The sequence below is a fragment of the Ochlerotatus camptorhynchus genome, unplaced genomic scaffold (assembly GCF_037179485.1).
Source record: "Ochlerotatus camptorhynchus isolate MF236.1 unplaced genomic scaffold, CSIRO-AGI_Acam_v1.1 ptg000102l, whole genome shotgun sequence".
Taxonomy (NCBI): domain Eukaryota; kingdom Metazoa; phylum Arthropoda; class Insecta; order Diptera; family Culicidae; genus Ochlerotatus; species Ochlerotatus camptorhynchus.
The window spans coordinates 120,569-134,112 of NW_027040592.1; the positions used below are offsets into that span (position 1 = coordinate 120,569).

Genomic DNA, 13,544 nt, shown 5'->3' on the forward strand with positions numbered 1-13,544 from the left:
TTGGGTCGGCTGGTTGATTGGCTGATTTGCTGGTGCTGCCGGGTTGCCTTGGCTACCGTCGAACGACAGAGGGCTCACATGGGAACTCATGGGAAGCTTCCAAAAGAAGGAGAGGGCTCGCTTGCTCGTCATTCGGTCGGTTTGCTGCAGTTGCTGGTTGATTTGCTGGTTCAGCCGATGCCTTGGTACCATCGTTCGGTCGGTTGGATATTATTCTTGCTTTCGAAGTAGGTAGATGCTACCTTTTCAGCGTCAGAATGGAGAATGACCCACATGGACAGTTCTTACTTTACTTACCAATCAGACTAAGGCCTTGTTGTCCTCTGCTGTCCGAAGAAGTCGTCTCCACTCTACTCGATCCATGGCCACACTTCGCCAGCCTCGTAGTCTGCGAAGGGTCCGCAAGTCACCTTCTACTTGGTCGATCCACCTTGCCAGCTGCGCGCCTCTTCTTCTTGATCCTGTTGGGTCGCTTTCTAGAACCATTTTCACTGGGTCGTCATGCGGCATTCTTGCGACATGCCCAGCCCACCGTAGTCGCCCAATTTTTGCAATGTGGACGATGGATGGTTCTCCCAGCAGCTGGTGCAATTCGTGGTTCATTCGCCTCCCCCACGTTCCGTCATCCATCTGCACTCCACCATAGATGGTACCCAAGTAACCAAAAGTTCTGATAAAAGGCCATTTGTGGCTTAAGCAGCTTAGTTGGTGATGGTCTTTAGAATTCTAAGCAGCCTCATTTTTAAGTCGTTATAAGAACTTGAAAGTTCCGGTATCATAATTGAAGAGCATTCTAAGCAGCTTCTGGCGGAACTTGAACGGAACTTTTAGAAAATAAATTAAAAAAGGTTTTTGTCCTCTACACCAATTCTATTGTTTAGTTCGCACTTTTATGAAAGTTATTTCTGAAGGCAGGTATTTATTTAATGTGTATTGATTTATCAGCATTAGTAGTAAAAATTGGAGCTTTTAGAAGAATTAAACCCAGTCGTTCTGCGTGAGAGCCCCAGCACAAACCGCTGCGTCATCTGAAATATATTAAAGTGAGCTGTTGTCCCGCCTACTGTTGGAGTTTTCAGTGCCAGCTGACTGACTTGAATACGAAGCACAACACATGGATGAATTTTAAATTTGTGTTTGCCCGCATGGTATTCCAACACATTTGTGGCGCAGTGGTTAGCGTTAGTAGATCGCATGCCGAATACAATGGTTCGAATCCAGGAAATTACTTTTTAATTATTTTTTTATGTTATGTTTATGTATAAGAATTATGATTTAATCGGGCCACTGATCATTTAATATTTACGCACATTAAATTTTGTTACTAATAAAGACTTGTGCGGATTGCTTCATGTGGCTTAAAAGTTCTGTCGGAACTTTATTTGAACTTTATTTGAACTTTATGGAACTTGAAAGTTCTGTCGCAAACTTTATTTGAACTTTATGGAACTTGAAGGTTCGGTCGGAACTTTATTTGAACTTTACGGAACTTGAAAGTGATTTTAAACGTTGAATGCGGAACTTTTGATTACTTGGGTACGCAACACCTTCCGTTCGAAAACACCAAGGGCGCGTTGGTCCTCCACGAGCATAGTCCAGGTCTCGTGGCCGTAGAGGACCACCGGTCTAATCAGCGTCTTGTAGACAGTCAACTTCGTGCGGCGGCGAATTTTATTCGACAGAAGCGTCCTCCGGAGTCCAAAGTAGGCACGATTCCCTGCCATAATGCGTCTTTGAATTTCTCTGCTGGTATCATTTTCGGCGGTCACCAGTGAGCCCAAATACACGAACTCATCGACCACCTCGATTTCGTCACCGTCAATCTGAACTCGGGGTGGGAGGCTAACATTGTCTTCCCTAGAACCTCTTGCTTTCATGTATTTTGTCTTTGATGCGTTGATGGCAAGTCCAATCCGTCTAGCTTCAGCCTTCAGTCTGATGCACGTTTCCGCCATCATCTCAAAGTTCCGTGCCATAATGTCAATGTCATCGGCGAAACCAAGGAGCTGGATGGACTTCCTGAATATCGTGCCACTCGTGTCTATCCCAGCTCTTCTGATCACACCTTCTAACGCGATGTTGAACAGCAGACACGAAAGTCCATCACCCTGCCGTAACCCCCTTCGAGATTCAAAGGGACTCGAGAGTGTCCCCGATACTCGAACAACGCACATCACTCGATCCATCGTCGCCTTGACCAATCGCGTCAGTTTATCCGGAAATCCGTACTCGTGCATAATCTGCCATAGCTGATCTCGATCGATTGTGTCGTATGCGGATTTGAAATCGATGAACAAATGATGTGTGGGCACGTTGTATTCGCGGCATTTCTGCAGAACCTGCCGAATCGCGAAAATTTGGTCCGTGGTAGCGCAGGCACCCATGAATCCCGCCTGATATTGCTCCAAGAACTCTCTTGCAAATGTACCTTGTATGCGGCGCGCTGCAGTGTGATCGCGCGGTAGTTGCTGCAATCCAACTTGTCACCCTTTTTGTAGATTGGGCATACGACACCTTCCATCTACTCCTCCGGTAATATCTCCTCCTCCCAAATCTTGGCAATTACCCAGTGCTTCACCACCGTATTTCAATAGCTCACTTGGTAGTTGATCTACACCAGTTGCTTTGTTGTTCTTCAGCTGACCGATCTCCTCCTCAACTTCTTGAAGATCAGAGGCCGGTAGCCTGTCGTCTTTTGCGCGTGCTCCAAGGTCTGTTGCCGTGCCACCTTCGTTTTCTGCTGCTTCACCGTTGAGGTGCTCGTCATAGTACTGCTTCCACCTCTCAATCACCTCACACTCGTTCGTGAGAAGGTTACCGTCCAAGTCCTTGCACATATCGGCTTGCGGCACGTAGCCTTTGCGCGAACTATTTAGCTTCTCGTAGAACTTCCGTGTGTCGTTTACGCGGTACAGATTTTCCATCGCCTCGCGATCTCGATCTTCCTGCTGACGCTTCTTCCTTCGGAAAACCGAGTTTTGTCTGTTCCGCGCTTGTCTGTATCGCTCCACATTCAATCTCGTGCGGTGTTGCAGCATTCTCGCCCGTGCTGCATTCTTCTCCTCTACTAACAGTTTGCATTCGCCGTCAAACCAGTCATTTCTTCGGTCCGGGATTGCAGTACCTAGTGCCGCTGCAGCAGTACTACCTATGGCTGAACGGATGTCCCTCCAGCCATCTTCAAGAGAAGCTGCGCCAAGCTGCTCTTCCGTGGGTAGTGCAACTTCCAGCTGCTGCGCGTAGTCCTGGGCAACTGCGGTGTCCCGTAGTTGCTCAATGTTGGGTCGTGGCGTTCGACTTCGACTTGTGTTATGCACCGTCGAGAGTTTTGAGCGCATGCATACTGCAACTAGGTAGTGGTCCGAATCTATGTTCGCACTGCGGTACGTGCGGACGTTGATAATGTCGGAGAAGAATTTCCCGTCGATTAGAACGTGATCGATTTGGTTTTCTGTGTGTTGGTCAGGTGATCTCCAGGTGGCTTTGTGGATATCCTTGCGGGGGAAAAAGGTTCTTCGAACTACCATACCCCGGGAGGCTGCAAAGTTCACGCATCGTTGGCCGTTGTCGTTCGATACGGCATGCAGGCTGTTTGGCCCGATTGCCGGTCTATACATTGCCTCCCGTCCTACCTGAGCGTTCATGTCGCCGATGACGATTTTGACGTCCCGTTGCGAACAGCCGTCGTACACCTGCTCCAGCTGCGCATAGAACGGTTCTTTCTCGTCGACGGGTCTCCCTTCGTGTGGGCAGTGCACGTTGATGATGCCGTAGTTGAAGAAACGGCCCTTAATCCTCAACTTGCACATCCTCGCGTTGATCGGCTGCCAACCAATCACGCGTTGGCGCATCTTACCCAGCACTATAAAGCCGGTTCCCAGCTCGTTGGTGGTGCCACAGCTCTGGTAGAAAGTAGCCGCTCGATGCCCACTTTTCCATACCTTTTGTCCCGTCCAGCAAAGTTCCTGCAGTGCTACGACTTCGAAGTTGCGTGGTTGAAGTTCATCATAGATTACCTATCGCAACCCGGGAAGCCGAGCGATTTGCAGTTTCATGTTCCGAGTTTCCAATCGTAGTCCTTATTTCGTCGCGTAGGTCTGTGCCGATTGTTCCGATCCGTATTTCTTTCTTCGGTATTTGCAACTTGGTTTTTTTTTCAGGGCGGCTTGTTGGGCCTGCCCCAACCCCCTGTCTCGCCGGGGGACCATCGTGCACAACTCTGTTTAGAGTCCCACGCTGGCACTAGGACGGTGATCAGCCGCTCCTAACATGGAGAACAGACGCCGTTTTGAGCCGCACCTCCATGGTGAGCAGACGCTCAGGTTTGGTGAAGCATTTCCTCTATCACCGTACTATGGTTACCGCGCCAGTGTTCGCGTCGCACCTCTTCACTTTGCTATCGCCGGACTGGCAACATTGCCCAGGCTACGCCAACCAGCTGTGTCCATGTTTCAGCTGGTAGTCTTTTGTTATCATATGACTCGAGGAGGCGTGAAGTAGGAACTTGTGAGGACCAGGGCTAGGTATTCCGCTCCTTCCAGGTTGTCAACTCACCATTTTGTAGCCCTTCAACTCTACAGGGGTGAAATTAAGACCAACCAGCGCTTCCGTGTCGGTATCAAGGCCCGGGTATCATCCCAAGTGTGTATGTGCGTGAACTCATGGAAACCCGCATCAAGGCCGCTGGTACCAATTGGTCGTGGACAGCGTGAACTGATGATCGGTGACAGACAGACCGGAAAAACTGCTCTGGCCATCGATACCATCATTAACCAGCAGCGTTCTAACAACGGTACGGATGAGTCGAAGAAACTGTACTGCATCTACGTTGCCATCGATCAGAAGCGTTCGACCGTGGCCCAGATCGTGAAGCGTCTGACTGATGCCGGTGCCATCAACTACATCATCATCGTCTCTGCCACTGCTTCCGATGCTGCTCCTTTCCAGTACTTGGCTCCGTACTCCGGTTGCGCCATGGGAGAGATCTTCCGTGACAACGGAAAGCACGCTCTGATCACCTATGACGATTTGTCCAAACAGGCTGTCGCCTACCATACGATGTCTCTGTTGCTGTGTCGTCCCCCAGGTCGTGAGGCCTACCCTGGCGATGTATTCTACCTGCATTTGCGTCTGCTGGAGCGTGCCGCTAAGATGAACCCAACTCTGGGAGGTGCCCAACAAACAATTTTAGCTGCAGATTAGCTTATGCAGCCAAAATTTGCCTTATGCAGCTAATTTTTGCCTGTATAAGCTAAGCTGCAGCTAAAATTGTTTGTTGGGTGGTTCCCTGACTGCCCGGCCCGTCATTGAAACCCAGGCTGGTGATATGTCCGCCTATATTCCAACCAATGTCATTTCCATCACTGACGGACAGATCTTCTTGGAAACTGAATTGTTCTACAAGGGTATCCGACCAGCCATTAACGTCGGTTTACTTCTAAACTGAGCCGGGAATCAACAAATGCATAACCCCAGCTGCGCCTTCGTCGGATTAATAGCTTCATTTTAGTGATGCGACGGAGTTCCGAAGGAAGTAAGGAAGCAAAAACTTTCAAAGTTTGCCAAGAAATACATGATTTGGCAAGCGATCTGCTCATGTGGCAAACGGAGCTCGCCGTTCGTGACTACCGGGACTGTAAACAGGGAGATCTACCACAAGGAGCGCCTACAGAAGCGTCTGCTTCCTCTGTTGAAGCAACACGAGGGCCCTACAATCTTCTGGCTAGATCTAGCTTCGTGCCACTATTCTAATGTTGTCCTGGAGTGGTACGAAGCCAACGGGGTCACTTTCGTACACAAGGACATGAACTCCCCCCAACGCACCGGAACTAAGGCCCATCGAAAAATACTGGGCTATTATGAAGCAGGCACAACAGAAGCATTCCAAGGAGATCAAATCCGAGGAAGATATGAAGCAAAAGTGGGTTTCCGTACAGAAGAAGCTGCAGCCAGATGTTGTACAGAACCTAATGAGTGGAGTTAAGCGTAAGATGCGAACGTACGGTTATGGTATTGAAGTTGAAAGAAATAAATATGCCAAAAGCTTACTAATGGGTTTTATTTGAATGTCTGAAAGTTTGAAAAGGTCAACTACGTAATTTCCTACAGCGTTTTTTTCCGTGATGCAATTTGATGTGGAACACCCTTTATCATAGAATGCACTTTCTGTCTACAGTCTCACATATCGATGGTCATTTATTTACAACGGGGCAGTCTCAAGAGAAGCTATTTCTTCGATTTGACACAACCTGCAGCAGGCGACCGACCGTCTCCATCGGTCGTCATCGTTCGATCTAAGCAAGCGACATTCTGCATGGCCCACACTGCATTGGTGTGCCCTGAATCCAAAAAAATCAAACCGACTTTTGACCCCATTTGCTAGATTGGCTCGTTCAAACAAAAATGCAACGATAGAAAGAAAGTTGTAGAATTTGCTGATTGGATGGTTCTTTGATGGTACGAATCTCTTCCATTGGAAACGTAAATAATGCCACTGCTGCTGCTGCTGATGATGATGATGACGACAAAATTGAGTTAAACGGTTTATTTTCCTCTCAAACGAGCTGCATTCAGGTTTGCAAAACGCATCAAGCTTGATTACGGACGGGGGTGAATGAAAAGTCTTCGCTTCGTGGTTGAAATGCCTGAAACCCACCGCCAGAATCCGGCTTTTCGGGAAAAGGAAAAGTTTTTCCGCTCGCTTGCCACATTCACCGCAGAAAACTGTTTAAACAATAACGACAAGTTGGCTTCTTTAGTTCTGCTGCTGCTGATGCACAGCCAACTGGCAAACGAACGGAGGTGCTACCCGCAGGGGTGTTCATAATACGAATGACGCGACGGCTGCCGCCATTGCACTAGAACAAAAGCGATCTGCGACTGAATGCAAGGGGGAAGCGAAAGCCCCAGGATGGGAAAATTAGCTTAGTAAATAGTTTTAAACTTTGTTCGTCTGACTGTTTGGCGGCGGTGGGAGTCTTGATTATTACCTTGAATGGGACCACTTGTCGGCACTCAGGAACACGCGAGTGAGTTCCCAAAGACACATAATTACGTGTCAGCGATGGCGGAGGACGAATTTGAATTTAATTAGGAAAACGTGATGACACACATCCATGCACAACAAAGGAAACCATGCGTGCGTGTACGAGTGATAAGTTTCGTCTCCATTTCCATCGGTGCCTACTTATGCTGGTACAACTTTGCGCGAGTCATCTTCATGAGCCTTCTTTTTAGCAAAGGCAAAGCAATCAACAAAAGTAATGGAAAATTGTTGTCATATGCAAATACGGGGTGCTTTGTTCTACCGTCGCGCAGTAGGCGCTGTAGTAATACAATTACCACCGAAAGTGCGGCGGCAAACGTGTGAGGATAATTTTGGCGAATTTCAAGATCAGAGGAAAAATCCGGGATTGGGATGGGGAAAATATTGAATTAATCATGAAAGTGGATTCGATTCAATTGTTGCGGAGATAATGAGACAGCTGCGATTGATCGCTCTCACATCGAGCTTGCCGGATAATGCTCTTTCATATCGTTCAGAGCTTCTGCTACCCCGCCCCGAGCACCCCCCCCTGGGGGGGGGGGGGGGGTATGTTATATAATAAATACCATCATGAAAAGATTAATGACTCGTCTCCCGTCGTTGAAGTGGAGTTCAAAATCATCCCAACCGTGAACTGGAAAGTGCACCCCGAAATTGTATTGTGTCCCTCTCTCTTTCTGGGAGAAACAAAACGTATGTTTAAACGTAGATAGATGTATGAAAATACGTATGTGAGTAGCTGAAACGAGAAAAAAGAGCTTCATCATTACGGTGGGAGGACTGTGGGTGGTTGAGAGTATCCATGGAGACACTTTGACTCGGTGACTTGAAGCTGCTAGTAAGCTTAAGCAGCAAACGTTGATCTTTGTCTGTTTTGAAAAATGACTAAAGTTGTGTTGTGCTAGGGGTTAAATCAAATTAAAGAAATGATTCATCACTTTTGTGGGCCCTGTTGATTATTGGTTTGTTGGTTGTTCAAGAAGGACATCCAAATAGAATCAGTTCTCTTCTCGAGAGAGCATAGTGTTTGCGTTGCGCCATTTTTGTAACTAATGAAAACCTGTCATTGAAAATTACGAAGAGTAAACAATACACACTGAACAAATTCTACAAATATTTCATAAGATTTGAACTCAAGTTTTAAAATTTAAGATCCACTTGAAGGTGATGCAATTCTATCGTGGACACCTTTTAGATCGTTCATGGCTTCGGTTAATTTTCTCAGTATCAGCTGCTGGTCACTCTGGCACAGTGTGCCAAAACACAGTTGGGCAAACCTGAGCACACTCATTGGCACTGCCATTGTTTACATCTTTCACATCATCAATTTTCACGAAACTCAACCTCAGAATGTAAGAGATCTGCTTCAAGCAAATGCAACGATTCGATAATGTGATTTTCATTATCATTGTGCAGAAGCCGAGGGGTGGTCACTCTACACACTTGTTTTGCGCCAACTATTTTCTCAGTGTATCTCAGTGTGCCGCAGCTGGCACGGCAGTGCCAAGAAGTAATTGAACTGACTTTTGTTTGCTTGTGAATAATGGATTGTTTAGCAACCCGGTATTTTGACAACTCTTAATTTTGTTTTGTTTTCGAAATCTGATAACTCAATTGACGACGACGATTTTGGGCGTCCGGAGCCGGCAGGCGACAGCGGTTAAGAAAGTGGTGGACGATTTGTGCTAGTTACGACTGTCGGATCTTCGGAATCGAAAGGCACTGAGCGCAAAGCCATTCCAAGCGACAAACAGGCGAAGAACACCAACGGAAGATCAAAGTCATGAAGCAACTGTACAAACCGCCGACGGTAGAGGAAATCAATTGATCAATTAAGATGCTTTTGGTAGAAGCGACAGCACAGTTCTGTCAAAACCTCAGCATTTTCATTGATCCATTGATTGAAGGAAACGGAATATTTCTACCACTCGAATCTGTTCCGTCTGCAGGTGGAAGAGATGCTAAGCGAGGTGAAGGTGAACTTCAAGGTGTTAAATTATATTGAGCGTTGGTTGGGTGATTTCCGGAAGTTTTTGAGGAAAAAGATACGGAGAATGAATGATCGGAAAAATATGCGGACAATGAACGATCTCTGAAAGATGTGGACCAGATTTTCGCAGTGTACACAGCATATTTCAGGCACACCCAAAATAAGTACTTCTTTTGACGTAGGACTACGTCTGTGATTTCTGTACACTTTGTGAAGACCGAAAATGGAACATGTAACAAAATTATGAAAGATTTTGAACGTTAATAACTCAGCTGCCCCTAAACCAATTTCAACAATTTTATCACCAAGCGATCAGAAATAGTTCTACGCATCTGCTAAATTTAATATTTTATCATTCTTCAAAATGTCACTGTTGAAAATTGCACGAATGTGAAACTGTTTCTATGAAAATGAAAATTATCACCGATTGCCTGCGAAAAGCGATTTCCTTACCACAGATTTCAAAGTTGAATTCCATCCGGTCTCACCAAACGGTGTTCATTCAATCACCGCTTGGTGAGTGGTGGTGTTCTCCAGTACACAACGAAAGGCTCCCCGCAAGCAGCGAGATGCAGCCTACATGAGAATCCATAGAAGGAGGAAGAAGCCGCACCGCTATTGATCGGAATCAGTAGCTCTTCGTGAGTCGCTGTGGGTCATCTATGTCAAACGCATCATACTTAAGGGTATAAACAGAGAGAAGCCCCGCTCAAGTTCCTATTCCTACACATAACTCAAGCTCCTGCTGTAGTTAACAAATAAGATTTATTATAGAAGACCACGTAGTCCTACGTCACCATAGCGTACAACCCCATAGGGCTGTCCCTTGTAGTTTTTCTGAGTCAATGGTGGCAGTTGCAAGCAAATTAGACCATCGACTTGCTGATCGAGATAAGCGAGCATCTGGAAGCAGTCTGTACGATTCAGAACATCAGAATGAGGGATAGTAGATGCAGTTTGAAGGGCATTTGGTGAAGACACAAAATGGGGTAGATCGACTGTGGATTTAAGATATACTACCAGACTATCAAGGTGTTTTGAATGAAATGATTCGAGATAATTGGATCGCACAACTCAAGCTTTGGAGCTGTCTTGGTTTAGGACTGTCTTTTATGTTTGCTTTCTGGAAGATGTACTTCCACAAAGAGAACGAGTAGAGCTCGATCTTACATGATTCTTAACATATACATGAGTGCACGGCTACTGACTAGTAACTTATAGCTGTTTCCGTTTTTGGATGACATTCAGAAGTTCACATCCATTGGACAATTCGAAAGCTGTTCACCAAAACTGCGGCGTTCATGTTCAGTTCCTACTATGATGTGCCATCGAACAACTTCAGAACTGTGTAGATCCGGATATCTTCCAGAAAGGAATCACCCAGCAATTGTCCTGCAAACACGTCTTACCTCATCGAAAGCTGGCTGGCGAAAGAGTAAGGGAAAATGGCTGACTCTAGGACAAGAAACCTATTCTGACACTCACGATGAGCACCAATGCACAGAGTGATAACCTGAACGTTCAGCACATAATACACTGCAACTTTAATACAAGGTATGCCCCACTGAGGTACCAAAATATAAACACCAAACTGACCGACAAATCAGGGAAAGCATTTTTGTAGCTGGATATATAGCTGCTATTGAGAACTTCCAGTAAGCACGCATCAAGACCACCAGTCACGCTTTACATATATAGCAGAGCTCTCGAACGAACGGTTTTTGTCTCACGTTCCGCCTTCTTACAGATTAAAAATGGAAAACGAGTCTTCATTCAGTGTCCCCACATTTGACACCGGAACGGAAAGAGAGGGCACTGAATGTGAGGGAACCGTCGAAATTGAATTTACTAAAATTTGAGGATGAATACTTGGAAACCATTTTTGGTTCTGGCTGGGAATTTGATTTGTAACAAATGAAAACAATCGAGCTGTCATTATACCGGGTTGCCAAACTTACTTTTATTCACAAACAAACAAAGTCATCACGATGTCATGGAACTATCGGCACAGTTGAAACTAATGTCAAAGATGAACAGTAAATTGGCTATATCACTTAAAATGTTTCAACAAATGTAACATCTTAATCAATGGAAATGAAACGTCAATTTTCAAGTTCAATTTTCAAACCCAACAACCAGTGGATTCCCGACCAAAGAAGCAGACAAATCCTTAAAGCCTTCCCCCCGGTCCAGCGTAAATCAGCGAAATATTCTTTTCCGGACACGTTCCTACTTAACGGGTGGATGATTTACAGAGCTCCCGAAGTTTGCCGCTCCATAACATGTATAAATGAAAAGTCTTAAAATGCATTGGATTTGTTTTCCGTTGCCGCACTGCTTTCAATTCTGGTCACGATTCGCCATTAGGGCCCCCGAAAACTTTCTCTCCTCTTGTGATTCGATTGCTCAGCCACTGCCGCCGAGTCCCTGCCGGATTTCTGATTTACACGTGCTGCTTAACATCATTATCCCAGTAGGCTCTCCCCCATCAGGGGGCGGCGCTCGGTGGGAAATTGATCGCCTTATTTTCCTTTCGGCCGCTGCTGGCTCGTGCCGGGGATTTCGATGAAACTCTTTAATCGCTGTTCGGTGGGAAATTTCCACTCCCGAACAAAATCAAATCAAACTTTATGATTCATAAAACAATCAACGAACCTACACCAGACCAGAATTCTTTCATGAGCCGGTTCCTCCACTTGATTGATTCCGATTCGATGGCGATGAAGGCAGTGCGAATCAGATTTCGGTTTATGGACGATATCAAACCGTAAAATAATTTAGGACCATACTACCGCCGTCGTCAATGGTTGCAGCACCAACTCAAGTGACACAATCAACTTGATTGGACTCTTTACATTTAATGCTTCTTTCGTCGTCGTTGTCGTCCTCATCATCATCGTCGTCACTTCGCTTACAATCTGAAAAAAGCAAGGATTGCTCTGATTCGCAGTCATTCCGCTTTAATTGCTGTACCCGAGAGTTGTGCGATAATGTCAATTAAAGCTATCGCATCGTAGTAGACTGCGATTCGCGCAAGGCAAACACCCGGACGGTGACAGCGAACCAGATCATTCCTAATTTATAGAGTATCTTGCGAAAACTTCTTTTGTCGTCGGACAAAAGTTATCCAAATGAAAGACGGACCGGTTTCAAACAGCTAAAGTACAGCTCGAGAGATAATATGTTTTCCGATCATCTATAATTCACCCGGAGCAGAGCTTTCGAGATGAAGCTAGCTGACCACCCGTCGTCGGTCGGTTGTTGGAATTTGTATAGTTTCTCTTTATCGTTTTTTTTTGTGGTTGTCAACCAGCAGGCTGACCCCGGAGTAACATCTTGTAGCGAAGGAAAGTGATAAAATGTTAAGCACTTCATTCCGTTGTGATATCCTCAATCCGCAGTCTTGGAATGAATAATGTATGGGCACGAATAAAATGGGAAAACGTGTCCCGTTCGGTCCCGTTCACCTCCTACAGTAATTTCTGCTGAGATAACCACAAAATTGCGAAAACTCCGAATTCGTCAATCGAGTGTCGACGGCACGATGGCAACCGCAAAATTCAATTAATTTGCAAACACTTTCGTGTTTCCGTGCTAACAATCTCAGCAAGCTGTGCCAAAGCCAGACTCAAAACATTGATAATCGGCATGGTGCATAACAGCCACTATTCGAACGTGCGGAGACTTTTTCAAGATTAGGGATCCTCCGTCTTTGTGCGATACAAATTCAAACGGAGTCAACATTTGGGAAAAAATTATGAAGATGAACGGACACATAGGCAGAACTGGCGGAGGATGTATTTGACATAAATTTTCAGCGAGAAAAGGGTCTCGGGAATAAATTTCAAGCCCAAGGCGAGTGATAAATAGGTTTGGGAGAAATAAGTGCCGTTATTTCTGGAATTTGGTGGAAACTGTCTTGTACCTTTTTCGGTAAAATGTATTATGATTGGATACGAAAAAACTCTGATTAATCGACCTACCGGTGACGAGTGCCTTTCTCGTATTATATTAGCTAGCTTCATTTTAGATTCTGGACGGCGCCCGTGGTGTAGTGGTAAGCGTGACTACTTTCTCACACCAATGGGTCTGGGTTCAATCCCAGCCGAGGTCGGTGGGATTTTTCGGAGGCATAAAAATCTCTGGTCACGTCTTCCTTCGGAAGGGAAGTAAACTGCCCACAATCGCAAGTCAGTCCCATCTGTAAAACACTGGAAATGAGAAAACGGCGTTCAAAGATTTTACAAGTTTTCTGATTTGACACTTATTTTGGAGGGATAAATTTAAAAATATACGTACAATGTAATAGAATGCATCTTTGTTTACCCAAACATATTGGAAAAATATCGTGCAATTTTCATTTTATGGCCAAAATCTGAGTGGGTCTGACTTGCGATTACATTAAACGTCAATGAGAAAAATAACCACAAGTCAGTCATAATTCCATGACGATGCTGCATTAGTATTGAACAGTAGAAAGATACAATGGTCCCATATAACGTTATTGAA

The 13,544-nt window shown here is 45.5% G+C and overlaps 1 pseudogene; it reads left to right on the plus strand.

The window, feature by feature from the left end:
* Nucleotides 1–257: 257 nt before the first annotated feature.
* On the plus strand, nt 258–5,202 carry LOC135699051 (ATP synthase subunit alpha, mitochondrial-like; annotated as a pseudogene).
* The last annotated feature ends 8,342 nt before the right edge of the window (nt 5,203–13,544 follow it).